The sequence below is a fragment of the Lissotriton helveticus genome, chromosome 9 (genome assembly GCF_964261635.1).
Source record: "Lissotriton helveticus chromosome 9, aLisHel1.1, whole genome shotgun sequence".
In the NCBI taxonomy this organism is placed as follows: domain Eukaryota; kingdom Metazoa; phylum Chordata; class Amphibia; order Caudata; family Salamandridae; genus Lissotriton; species Lissotriton helveticus.
Window position 1 is genome coordinate 1,260,651,228 of NC_136070.1, and position 14,218 is coordinate 1,260,665,445.

Below are 14,218 nucleotides of genomic sequence, written 5' to 3' on the forward strand. Positions count from 1 at the left end.
TCTTCGCCAATGCTTGTTTGGTCTTCGCCAATGCTTGTTTGTTCTTCGCCAATGCTTGTTTCTGTTATGTTCGCCAATGCTTGTTGCTAAACTCAGCTCGCCTGACCTCAAAATGGCCGCCTACAGTTTGCACAGGGAGGATGTCCCAAAAGTTGCCTGACTCAAAGATGGCCGCCGTGGTTATCTGCAGGCACTACTTTCTCTCTCTTCATTCGACCCGATTCTTCACACAGGACTCACCAGGTGCAGTTGCTCCCAGGGTCAGCATACTCCGGATTTGGCTCCCTCTGGTCAAGGCTACAGTCAGGTGAGGTTGGGGTGGGCTCCCACCTTACTTTGCAGGGTCATTCGGCGGCGGCGTGCCAAAACCCACGCATCCGGCGTGAGGTTTTCCGACGCTGGGCTCCAATTTTTACCGCGCTCAGCAGCGCTTGGCAGTGGACCTTCGCGGGGGCAGTCCACACCAGGATTCACTCTCTTTCGGCCACAGCAGTCATCAGGTGAGATTGGGGTGGGCTCCCAGCTCACTTTCGCAGTTCCCGCTCTCTTATGCCGACAGCATGCCAAACCTCACGCATCGGGCGTGAGGTTTTCCGACCTCCACCGGCACCCGGGCTTCCAATTCAGCGTGCTTGGCAGCGCTTGTTACCAGGCTCTTGAGGACAGCGTCCTCCACGTCAGGGGACCTTCGTCTCGCTCTAGGGGTCGCTGGACAGGGTCGGGGTGGGCTCCCGACTCCTGCTCTCTCACAGGTGCCAAGTTGCACGCATCCGGCGGGACTCGCGCTTTTAACGCGAAACAGCTTCTCCTTCTCGAGCGTTTCAGCGCTCGCTGCAGTGGCTCCCTCAGTGCTCCCCAACGTCGCTGGAGCGTCAGGGTCACCTACTGCTGGCTTCTTTCTCCAGGTTTCAGCACCTCACGGCAGCGGATCTCTTCTCTCGACGCTGCAGGGGACAGGGCACATTCAGGTGGTTCTGTGGGCTGCAGTTATGCACATCCCACCCTCGTCGCCAGTTGTAGCATCGTGCTACAAAGAAATACAGACTCTGTATATTGTTTTACTGGAGCTTTATTGTATGCTTCCAATACCTTCCCTGTCCCTACTCTAACTGCCCTCATCCTGTCCTGACTCCTCCTCTTCCCCTCAGCCCACCTAGCTCCGCCCACCCCAGCTACTAGACTGTCAACTATATTACACCCTCCCCCTATAATAAGTCTTCCCTAGATGGTCATGGTAGAGTCTGCCCAGATACAGACATTATCTGGGCAAGGACTCAATGAAAAAACATGCCACTAGGAGTCCTATTGTGTGAGAGTCCTTTTTAACAAGGAAGGGCTCTTGGGCCAGGTATGGAGACTCATATAAGTGAGTATACTCTCCTCATCGGTGATTATGTCGTAATATTGGAAGCGGAGTAAATTCACGAAAAAAGTCTATGACACTAACCCTTTTGGTAAACCAAGTATAGCTCTAAATATGATTCTCATGCTGTTACTCAATTCTACAACAAAACAAATGAAGGTTAGACAGCGGTGCTTGGCCACAAAAGTCAACTAAACTTTGGAGTTCAAAGATCATATTTTATCACTACTAACTGACACGTCGGTACCTAATCCAAAACAGAATTTGATCCGTGCCACACTTGACATGTTAACGAAGAACTTGTACTTACCCACTCTTCCGATGAATCGACTCTCTATGTCTATTTTAGTTTTCCAATCAAAAAACATCAATATACCTATTCTACGTATGGACAAATATATTTTTATCAACTTCTATTGTTTTCATGCGCTGGTTTTAAACACATGAAATGTTGTTACTGGTTTAGGCATGTTAGGCATATGTTGTTTTGCACGTGTGGTACATCTTTGTTGAATGTTTTTCTATTTTATTTTTATTTTTATTTTTATTTGTGGTATTTGTAGAGCGTAACACTCATCCCAGGGGATATCAAGGCGCTTATACCAGTACAGAGACTACTGCGGGCTGTACTAAGGTGCGCACTTGTGCCTGAATATATTTTTCTTAATGGGCGTCCTATTGGCTGCCAGCTGCTGTGTGGTTGCAAACCGGAGTGACCCGCGGCCATCTATGCCAGACGTCTGTTCATAAGCACATCTGTGATGCTGTCAGGTCTGCGTCCTTTAAACAGTGAGTTCCCTTTACGTTAAAACGGATGGTGGCTTGGCAGTGCCTGTGAGTGGCATAACGCAAAATTATACCCCCTCCCTGCAGAAGGTGATAAGGGGCCACAAAGTCTCCCATATATTCATGGGCTTGAATGGGGGCTCCTCGGGGGACAACTGCACTCCGCGCCCCAGTGGTCTGCGTCACGCCCTTGAGGCCAGTCATAACGGGTTCTATAGGGCCTGGCTTTTGTACATTAATAGTTTAGACCTGGATTGTCAAGGCCTGTACTGATACACTTGTAATTTGTGGCCGAGCCTGTTTGCACAGATGAGGGGGGCACTCGTGTGCTGGTGGGATACTGGCCCTGAGCCAGGCCTGTATACACAATAAAGCGCTGGGCTCTGCAGTGCCGTGATAATGCATAGGTCGGAGCTGAGCTGCTTGGGCAAGATTAGCTAGGAATGTTTCTGAGCTGCATGTTCCCGGGTGCGTGCAGGTGCGCAGCTTCCATTGGTGCAGCAGGTGCAGTGGCACCGGGGCCCGGAAGGCCCCACTGAGCCCCGGGTATTGCTGTATTTCACAGCTAAAACAGCAGCTAGGGGGCAGTGTCCGTCCCTGAACTATATCCCAGGGCACACGGGCTATGCCACTGGGTGCGTGCCATATTTGTGCACATAAATGAGTGGGTAGGCGTCTGCCAAGCCGGTTTGTGAATGAAAGGTGGGAACATCAAGAGGGTGAGTGATCGTAGGACGGGGCCTGTTAGCAATCCACTTAAAATTACAATAAAACAACGGCCGTACTGACTTTCGTCGTTATTGCCCCCAGTCTTCCCCCCCGTACTTCGGCTCTTTCTGGAGCTGCTCGGCTCCACTTGCCCCCCTTCTCTCTGCCCGCAGCCCTCCTCCGTCCTGCTCTCGCCCCCTCTGCCCGCAGCCCTCCTCCGTCCTGCTCTCACCCCCTCTGCCCGCAGCCCTCCTCCTTCCTGCTCTCGCCCCCTCTGCCCGCAGCCCTCCTCCTCCGTCCTGCTCTCGCCCCCCCTTCCCTCGGCCCGCAGCCCTCCTCCGTCCTGCTCTTGCATTAAAGGGGTAGTCTCGTGTAAAGGTGCCAGAGGAAGTTACTCTAAATGAAGCTTGACCAAGCCCAACGTCAGACCGCCTCTTGAATTATATCTGTTGTGAGGGCTCAGCTGGACGGATGGTTAGTTGGGGTCTGTGGCCTTTCAGTAACAGTGGGATTCAGTGGAGCTGGCAGGGAGCACCACGGCTCTGAGAATACTTGAAATTTCTTTCAAGTCCTTTTTCTCAAAATTAGTTTTCATTTCAATTTATGAGTGTCGATGTCTGTTTCACTCACTCTCACTAGAACTATAAACACCTTTGCTTTTAGCTAGATTTGATAACTTTCTCCCCACTGCCCTCTACTCTGCACTACCTTCCCATACATTGCCAGCTGCTGCTTTACCCTGCCTTTACTGCTTCACACTGCTTTTAATCACCCTCCATTTCACTCATTCCCTCTTATCCGCCTTCCATTTGCTCCTCTGGTCTTCTCTACCCTACTTGACTTCCTTCTCTTTGCGTGCATTTCTCTGCCCTCATTTGTACTCCCTTATCATTACGGTCTCCTAACCTGTCACGTTTTTAATGTGTTTGCCTTTTCTCTCCTTGCTCCCTGCCCTACTTTTCTCTGTTGCACTCTTTTATTTCTTGGCCATCTGTTCTCCCCACATGACTTCTGCTCTGACGATCCCTTCCAGTCTTCAAGTGCCCCCTTACCTCTTTCTGCTCTCATTTGACCTCCCATGAGCTCCCCAACATACTTTCTTCTAGTAACTGGTGCTTTGTGTGCCTCCCTATATACCTTTAGTCTCTCACAATTGTTGATTGGGTATGTTCCATGTACCTGGGGATTCTCTCCTCCTCTCTGTGTCTGTTTATAGCTCGTTGCTTGTGCTTGCTGTCCTGCCCCCTCGTTCATTGTGCTTGCTCTCCTGCCCTGCTATTGGCATTGTAAATGACAATGCCATTTATTTATGTTTAAAAAAAAAACATAAATAAAAATAATGTCATGAGCAATGCCAATAGCTCTAACTTTAAAAATGCTGAGACTATTGCATTGTAAATGCTTGTTGAGATGTGTATGTCTTTCAAAAAAGAGTTTGGCCCATGTGAACAGAAGTGGGGTAAGGGCCCGAATACTTTAAAAAAAAGAGAGGAAGGAACCCACACTTCATTATATTTCACACCATTCAATTTCGGATGAAAGGATAAACAAAACTTAATATGTTTATCTTGGCGATTATTTGCGCCGTTTTATTCATCAATTTTGTAAAAAAGCAACTTTTGGTGGATATTATTTAAGTCAAGAGAAATACCACTGCCTTTCACGTACTGACCATGAAAGTCGTGATGCCTAATCTTTACAACACAAAACTTGAATCAAAATACGTGATGCCTAATCTTTACAACACAAAAACTTGAATCAAAATACATACAGTGTGGAGACATATACCTAATAAATAATTTACAAAAAAGTGATAACATTTCACAAAGAAGGGAAAAATGTCAAAGTATTTTTCAGTAACATCATAATGAGCATTTAAGCAAACATGCACTTAATCACAAAAAACAATATTTGAACACAAAGCAGCCTTCCAATGAGTCTGCGTGAAAACAAAACAACCTCTCGGTAGAAATGTTAGTAGGCTTTAAATTCCTAAATGTTTTATCTATATTTCAAGACTTAGGACTTGATCCAGTTCGCCTACGCGTTTCGAGTTTGGGAGATTTCTTCACAAACTCTCTTCAGGGCCAAATGAATTCTTTCCCCCGTTCCTTAAACCTCTGGGGACTTGAGGTAAGTTCAGTTCATCCAAAACACTTAGATGGATTTGTTGAGTCTGTGCGCCTTCTGGATCTAAGGCAAGAAGAGAACCAGGCGTTTGCTGCCGAGCTATTGCCCAGAGTCACATGGTGCTGGGCTAACCTGCCGCCAGAGCCGGGGATCGAACCGTGGTCCCCAGATTCCAGCATCAGTCGCCCTGGCCGCGGCGCCACACCTCTCCCTTTCTCTTGACTTAAATAATATCCACCAAAAGTTGCTTTTTTACAAAATTGATGAATAAAACGGCGCAAATAATCGCCAAGATAAACATATTAAGTTTTGTTTATCCTTTCATCCGAAATTGAATGGTGTGAAATATAATGAAGTGTGGGTTCCTTCCTCTCTTTTTTATAATGTTGAGATGTGTATGGCATGGCCCCTCCAAGCTCATGGAGCATCTGTAAAACTGCCTAGGGTTCCCTCTCTGTCCAGCACCATTAAGACTGGGACTAAAATCCCCTCCTCAGAGCCCCCACAGAGGAATCGCTTGCGTCCCATTTCTTTGCAGCCTTCGGCGCAGTTCCGCCTCCGGCCGCCAGATGCCGCTGTGGCCGCAGCGTCCGCCCGGGGACCCGGAAGTCTACTCTTGCCCCACCTGCCGCGCTCTCCTTGACAAGGTCAGTCTGCGCCGCCGCTGCTGCTGTGTTTTTCTGCCTGTGCTGCCGCTGCCGCTGCCGCTGCCGCTGGGGTGAGCAGGCCGGGCCGGGCGCCTGCACTGAGACCCCCCACCCCTGCTGCCGGACTCTGGCCCTCCCCTCCGAGGCCGGTGAGTGCTGCTCCGGCCAGGAGACCCCTGCCCCGGCCCTGAGGCCGCCCTCCTGCCCCTGCCGGAGCAGATCAGGGCTCGGCCCATTCGGGGTCACCCCTCCACCCATACTGCGCGGGAATCCTCGTTTCACTCAATTAAAACGGGCTTTTCTCAGCACTTTTACGTATATACTTATACACTTTTTATAATCTCTGTAATGATTTACCAGCTTTGTAAGTTTTTACCTCATGTACTACATTTGTTAATTTTGAACCCCGTGTAACAGCTATACGGCTACTGTAAAGCGCTCTTGCACCTTTGGGAAATTTCCGTGACACATAAAAATACATAAATACATTTGCCAGTTTTTCCCAATTTTAAACAATATTTAATTATTTTGGTGCTAAGGACCCCGACCTCCCCCCCCCCTTCCTCCTCCCTTCCTCCCCCCTTCAATAGCTTGTGGCAGATACACAACTGAGCTACATGGAGATGTGTTATGGCGTAAAGTGCACAGGATCACAAAATGTAAATTCGGTCAGATGGGGGCGAGTGGTAGGATAAGTTGAGGCTGTATTGGCCTAAATGTCACTAACACCAACTGGCTGCAACATAATTTGCTCGGGAAACAAAACAGTGAGTAACTCAGCTTACCAGGAGAAACATTAGTCGAAGGGTGAAGCTTTGGATTCTCAGGAACTTGAAGCACTTTTTTTTTTTATTTCAAACGGTTTTTATTGAGAAATTTTTATAGTACAGTACAGTGGTAATGCAAGGGACTATACAGGTAATATCGTTGATGCCTTTTGTGGTTACATTATGCATGCAGCTGGGTAGGCTGGTCCTGGTGGTGCGGAGTTCCTGTAGGGCCTCCAAGAGCGAAAGAAGAAAGAGCGAGAAGAAAGAAAGGGGGGGGGAGAGAGGGTGAGGAGGGGGGGACATACCATATGTTGGTTGTAACCCTCATGCCGTTGGCATTCGTGTGTGTGTCCGCGTACTGTGTCTCGTGTCTCTACGGAGGTTTGTGTAACTCCAGGTGCGTGTCTAGCGCGGCCCATATTTCGCTCCTCGTTGTGTGGTCGGGGGCGTGTTTTGCCGTGATATTGTCTGCTCCCCTGAGGAAGGTGACCCAGTTGACCCATCCCTTAAATGTCGCTTTAGCAGTGTTCTTCCAGTTCGTTAGAATGATTTTGACTGCTGCTGTGAGTAGGATGTCAACCAAATCCCTGTCTCCACTACTTCCTAGGTCTGGGGCCATGAATGCGGTTGCTAGTCCTTCGAACCCAGGCTATATGTTTCCTCCCACTACTGTGCCAATGAGGTCGCACACTTTCCTCCAGAATGTTTTAACCTTCAAGCAGTCGAAAATGAGGTGTGTTAGGTCTCCCTTTGCTTTCTGGCAGTTCCAGCACGTGTCGTTCTCTCTAATGCCGACCTCTGCTAGGCGTGCTGGTGTCCAGAACGCCCTGTGCAGAAGCCAGTATTTTGTTTGTGCTAATTGCGGGGAGACCTTGTTCCTCGAGGCTGAGACCCAGAGGCGGCTCTTTTCCTCATTGCTGTAGTGTCTGTTGTTTAGCATTTCCCAGAAGCCAATTGTTTTGTTGTTTAGATTGGACGTGTTAGGGCGTAGGAGTTTGTATAGGTGGGCTGTCTGGTGTCCGATCTTGTTGAGATTGTGCATGTATTGTATGATGGAAGGTGTATCTTTGCTTAGATTTGCTTTGGTTATGGCTGTTCTTACTTTTAGGAAGTTGTAGAATTCTATATTGGGTAGGTTGTGTGTCAGTTTGAGGGTGTCGAAGGTTAATGGGGTGCTGCCTTTTTCTAGTTGTATGGGTGTTGTGATCCCTCTCGTGTACCAGATCTTGTTGTTTAATATTCTGCCTTTGTATTGTATCTTTGTGTTGAACCATATTGATTCCCATCGTGTTCTTCTGATGCTTTGCTGCATTCTCTTATCTACCTTCAGTAGGGCTGTTTTGGTGTGTTTGATGACTACGTTGTTCCCTTCTGGGTGTTTGTTGGCTGTAAGCATGGCAAGGGGGTCTAGACCTCCCAGAGTGTCTCTTTCTAGTTCTAGCCATACTGGAGTATATTCTTGCGATGGGATGAGCCAAAATATCCCCAGTTTTGCCAGGCATGCCGTTTGGAAGTCTTTAAAATCTGTGACATTTAGCCCTCCTAAACTTTTGTGTAGTCTCAGTTTTTGCAAGTTGATCCTAGGTCTCTTTCCCTTCCATATGAACCTGTTTATCATGCTGTCTAGCTTCTTGTGGAAGTCATCTGTCATTGTTAGTGGCAGCATGCCTAATATGTAATTAATCATTGGTGTCGCCATCATCTTTATCGTCTCCACCCTGCCCCACCAGCTGATGTATTTCGGGGACCAGGAGTCTAGTTTGGCCTTAATTTTCTTTAAAATGGCTTCCTCGTTGTGCGCCAGAGTCGTCCTCAGGTCTCTACCGAAGAGGAGGCCCAGGTATTTTAGGGGTTTTGTTTGCCACGCCAGTCCTGAGGTGCCCAGGACTGCTTTCTTCGTGTGGACGTTCATGGGTTTACACTCAGATTTTTCCCTATTTAACTTATAACCTGAGACCCACGCGTACTCCTCTATGGTATTCATTAATGCCGCTATGGAGGTAGTCGGTTTCTTTGTTATGATCAGTACGTCATCCGTGTACGCTGCCAGTTTCACCGTGTTCTCTCTGATCTGGATGCCTTTGATATCTGGGTTGTTGCTTATCATGGCTAGCAGTGGTTCTAGTGCTAGCAGGAATAGGGCGGGAGAGAGCGGGCACCCCTGTCTTGTCCCCCTTTCTAGGGTGATTGGCTCTGACGAACCACCATTTACTACGACTCGTGCCTTGGACCTGTTGTACAGTGCCATGACCATATTTCTGTATTTGGTTCCTAGTCCAAACTTCCCCATGCATAGGTCCAGAAAGGGCCAGGAGACCCTATCGAAGGCCTTTTCTGCATCAAGCGCGATCATAACTGCCTGATCTGTGCTGTTTGCTGTGTCATTGATGAGGTGGCAGAGGAGTCTGGTGTTGTCCTGAGACAGCCTATTCTTGAGGTATCCTACTTGCGAGTTATGGATTAGGAGTGGCAAGAGCGCATTAAGCCTTGCCGCCAGAATTTTGGCGTAAATCTTACAGTCTACGTTTATTAGCGAGATTGGGCGGTAGGTTTTAGGGTACTGAGGGTCCTTGCCTTTCTTCGGTATAACTATGATGTTTGCCTCTGCCATAGAGTCTGTCATCCGTCCTGCGCGGACGCAGTGAGTGAAGACTGCAACCAAGGTGGGTTTGAGTAGCTGTAGGAATTGTTTGTAGAAGACTGCTATGTAGCCGTCAGGCCCTGGCGCTTTGTTTGCTTTGAGTGCTATTATAGCCATCTCTATTTCTGCTCCTGTTATGTCTGTATCGAGCGATGTCCTCTGTTCTGCTGTGAGCATTGGTAGGTCAAGTTTGTCCAGTAAACCCGCACCCCCGTCCGCTATTAGCCCCCCGTCCGCCCTGTACAGCGCTTCATAGAATTCTTTGAACACCTTCAAAATACCCTTGTTAGTTGTTTGTGTTCTTTTAGTCTTGACGTTATTGCAGTGTTAGACCTGTCCGCCCTTGGGGTGGTCCCTCCTAATTATTTATTTATTTTTGTCCCCTTTTTTTTGCCCTCAATCTTTTCATTTTGATGCCCACTGTAATTTTTTTATAGGTGCTGTCCTGAGGGGTTAAGTACTCCTTGACCCTATAGCTCCTTATATACCTTTAAATCCCTCCTTTTCTAGGGCAAGTTTAGCTACATAAAATGGTGGCCAGTAACTGCCACCTCAGAGAACGGACCCATAGGTTAACATAGGGACACTCCAGAACCTTCCAGCTGGTTCTGGAAGTCTGAGGTCAGCCTAGAAAAGGGTCAGAACCTGGGCGGCCATTTTAGGTGTGACCAGAGAGAGGGTGGTATGAACTGGTGAGGAGTGAGGCGACTTAGTAAAGAGGAAGGCGCACTGAGAGGGGTTAGACTGACCGGCAGGTCAGCTGCTCTTTTCTACTGTCGTGACCCCTTTCCGGTTGACCAAGCCCGGCCATCGTGATTCCATCCCTAGCTCGAAATTATTCCCTCCTTTTGACCCCGATTGACCAGTAAACTGAGCTGTTGCTGCTGATAAGAGAACGGAAAGGAAACTGACTTTACAGCGATACTAATCGCAGCGGTGAACCCAGATTTCCCCTACTCGGCAGTGCCGGAAGAAACTTAACTAGCAGCGCTGTCAGACCAAGACCTTGCTGTCACGCTGTGTGAGGAAGGCGGAGAACGGTCCCGGTGAAGGAGAAGTGGGACTCACCGTGTGTAGGTCTCGTTGTGCCAGCTGACGACCCATCGGTATTGAAGTGCCCTTCCTTCCCGCTTCCCGGCCGCGGATTCCTTGCGTTGCCGGGTGGAAGCGAGAGACAGCAGGCACCGCCGGAGGACTCCGGAGGTTCCAGAAGCTCTGGAGGCGGATCGGCGGTGACGTCGGAAGGCGTGGAGGTGCTGAGAGAGGCCGGGTGAAGGCGGAGCTCGTCAAGGGAGGAGCCGGCGTGAGGAGGAGTTGACGGAAGCGCCGAAGAGAGGTCGCATCGGATTCTGTCAGGTAGACAGACGGGATCCGACTTCATAGTGAGGCCGTCATCCCTCGGGAACCCACACCAGCTGAAGAACGGGGCCAGGCTGAGGAGACTCAACTCGGGGCCGGTGGGTCTGGCGTAACTGCCGATACAAAGAAGTAAGCTGGGAACATTGACAGGAGGGGAGGGAAAGCTTCCGGAAGCCCTACCCCCCTTGTATACCTAATTCAGCGCAGGCGGTGGGGTGACTCGAGCTTAACGAACTACGTCCTGAACAGGTCTTCCTGAATACTGGACTTGTTCTGAGACGAATCTACTGCCTGGGAAGAGTCTTCCCTTGATTAGAAATCCTGAGGATACAGCTGGGGAAGCCTCCAACAGATTAAGTGTGGGGAATGTTTTGAGTAGGGTTATCTGGAGCCTGGTAGATTTTCTGTGTTATACTGTTAAGCTTTTGTGGCCATAGGGTGAACCAGAAAGCGATAAAAGGTAAATAATTAACCTGCCTGTTTTCATTTAGACAAACAGCTGCTGGAACAATGGAACTAAGGTGCTATTAATGAATCTGTTGAAGAGACCTGTAACTGCATGTCAATAGTAACATTGAGACCCTAAGGGTAATGTATAGTCTTGCCTTATTGTAGAGGGGGTTTGGATATTGCTGAGTTTCCAACTTAAGCTGAGTACTCTACACTGTCTCAATACGGGTAATATTGTTGAAGCTCCTTTCATTGGGGCGAAATATTGTGTAAAAAAATGTTAAATGTGAATGTGTAGATGGTAACAATCAAAAGTAGAGTAATTTTATGAACTGAAACTAAATTCTGCTAAGTAACAGAAAGAGAAAAAACAGCAAAGAGATTTTATAAAACAGCCTGTATTTCTCTAACGATTGTTGTGGTGTCTTTCTTTTCTAGTGGATGGACGTTGTGTTACTGAAGGGTGTGACGCAAACTTTACACATGTACCTTTGGTATAGGCCTTCCTACTCTGTGCCAAGCTACCCTATGTAGACTGGTAACCCCAGGTAACATAATTGGTGTCCAGCGGTGGGATGAGAACTGTGCTTGCGTCCACTCTATAGTAACCTAGTGTACTCCACAGGCCTACACCTGGAGTTTTCTCCTTGCGGACTCCCTAATTATATTTTTGTTTTTTCAAATTTACTCCTGGTGGTGGGTGGAGGTAGCTTCTTTACACCTTCTCAATTAATTCCTTCCAAGTGGCAACATGCAGCAATCGCGTGTTGTCTTTGTTTTGCTTTCAGGTAGGATGCTAACGCCTTCCCTGCCTTGTTGGCTGAGCATAGGTTTATGGATTTATATTTATTGATCCATGTGCCTGCTCTTTCACTTAGTATCTTGTTAAGCTCGTACTTCCTTTTCGCCAGATCAGTCAGGGTGTTTTTGTCTGTGATGTTGGCGCAGTGGCCTTTTTCGAGATCTTTGATCTGCTTCTCAAGTTAGACTATTTTCTTGTTCCTGTCCTTATTTATTCTGGCTTTGATGTTTAGTAGTTTGCCTCGTATCGTGGCTTTTAGGGCCTCCCAGAGGGTGCCCTTGTCTACCTCTGTATTGTCATTAAATGCTAGGTATTCCGTAATGGCTACTTCAATTTCTGTTATGTTCTCGGGGATTTGTAGGATGTCGCTGTTAAATCTCCATCTACGGCTCGGCGTTTCATTGTGCCTGCCGCTAACCGCCAGGGTGATGTGTGCATGGTCTGAGATTGTGATTGGGGCTATTTCCGTTTGTTCTATCAGGTGAGTGTGAGAGTCGGACATTAGGATATAGTCGATTCTGCTGTATGAGTTGTGTGGGTGTGATTAGAAGGTGTATTCCCTTGCGTCTGGGTGTTGCAACCTCCAAGGGTCTCTGAGTTGAAGCTTGGCGCATAGGTTTTTTAGGATGTTGGGGTCTTGTGACTTGTGGCTTGGTCTGCACGGGTGCCTGTCTGTAGCCTGGTCTATTACCTGGTTAAGGTCGCCTGCTAGCAACAATAGGTCGCCCTGGGGGAGGTCGCTTAGTTTGGACTCTACATTATACCAAAATTCCTTGTCGTCTGAGTTGGGCCCGTATATGTGGGCAACATGTATCGTCTCATCTCCTCTTTTAAGGCTTGTCACCAGAAATCTGCCGTCATTGTCTGCGTAGCTCTCATGTAGGGTTAGATTAGCTTTCTTGCTTATTATTGTGATGACCCCTCTTTTCTTATGTATGGCTGGTGAGCAAAATACCTCCCCTATTGTTAGAAATGGGATCTCTGGCTGGCCAAGGCTTGCGCCAAAGTCCGTCAGAGACCACCCCTTCCACGTCAGGGCAAGGGAGTAACACGCCAAGATGACCCCTGCTCACCCCCTTGGTAACGTAGCACGAGCAGTAAGGCTAAACTCGGAGGCGATGTAGGTTAAGTGTTTGCACCCCCCCCCCCCCAGCAACAACACCCAAGGCCCACCACAAAGGAAACTCCACACAAAGTTATGTATAAAAATAGCCTTTGTATTACACCAAAACGCATTAGATGAAAACACACACTTTACAATGTGCCAACAGGCACGGGCAGAATTTACAGGGGATATGTACAAGACAGGGCCACCTGGACCACTGTCAGGAATCAGCACTTTTAGAACTTAGAATATAAACTTACTGTAGCACACAACCAGTAACTACTGGTAAATGTTAAGTACCACCTACTCAACCCTAACCACCTTAGGAAAATATTGCGCAGGGAACCAGGACCTCACTAGCACCACCTGTACTAGCAAGAACAACCACCTAAGTATCACAAAACCTGTAGGGGTATAAGCACATTACACATGATGCATCACAACACATTCAGAGGTGTAGAGGAGGAAAACACATGATGCATACAACATTCAGAGGTGTAAGGAACAAGGCACATGACACATTTAAAACACATTCAGAGGTGCAGCAAGGAACAATTGCGCAAAAATCACATAAGCCACCACCTGTGGCAGTCCCTAGGCCAACTGGCCTCTCTAGGGCTAGGATGCCCTGTGTCCCAAAGTCAGGGGCCTAAACGTGGCAGCTGCCCACGAAGTGCTGGGCAGCTGTAAGGAGCTGTGGCCACACGGGGGAGCCTCACAGGCTCTGGCCAAAAGAGATACCCCCTAGAGCGTCTCTGGGCTCTCAAAACACAGCCTCACTGGGCGGTGGGGTCCCTCAAGGGGGACCCGGGAACACTTGGGGCGCCTTGAGCCTCTTCTGGGCTCTCCATGCACCTGTGGTGCTTCTGAGCCTCTTGGGGCTCTGGAAACAAATAGGGTGCCTCTTGGCTGGAGTCCCCCTCCTGGGGACTCAAAAGGACAATGGCCCCCGGAGCCCTTGTGGGCTCGAAATCATCAGAACTGCCCCTGAAGCCCTCGTGGCTTCACAATAACAACTAGCATGAGGTCGCGCTACTGGGGGGGGCGGACACCGACAATGTGTCCCGGCGCCCCTCCCTTCTCCTCTGCTGCCACACTCACCGGGTCTGGCGGCGGCTGGGGACGGAGAGCTCCCGCTCCTCGGGACTCTCGCGGCGGCGTCTCTTCTCTTTTCCCCCGGGCCTCTCCCTTCGCTCAGGAGCCTCGGCAGGACACGGCAGGCTGCTTCCTGCTCCTTCGCTCCTCCCCCGATGACGCGGCGGGAGGCTCGGCCGGCTGAACCAATCCCAGTGCGGCCTTGGCTGGATGTCCGCGGCTCCCTTAAGCACCGGCGGCGCTTCGCTGGATGAGGGCTAGGTTCCCTCGGGAAGCGTAGAACAACGGGGCAAATGCCGGGTGGGCACCGGCTCGTTTAGAATGGACAATAAATCTAGGTGGGCACTCGATTGGAATCCAAA

At 49.0% G+C, this 14,218-nt stretch overlaps 1 protein-coding gene across 1 annotated transcript in view; it reads left to right on the top strand.

The window, feature by feature from the left end:
- Positions 1–5,631: 5,631 nt before the first annotated feature.
- The window catches only part of NDUFAF3 (NADH:ubiquinone oxidoreductase complex assembly factor 3), a 29,242-nt gene continuing 20,655 nt past the window's right edge, over positions 5,632–14,218 (top strand). Inside the window, exon 1 of the mRNA XM_078661801.1 lies at positions 5,632–5,783. The gene's annotated coding sequence lies outside the window, so the exon portion shown is untranslated. The remainder of the gene's footprint in view (positions 5,784–14,218) is intronic.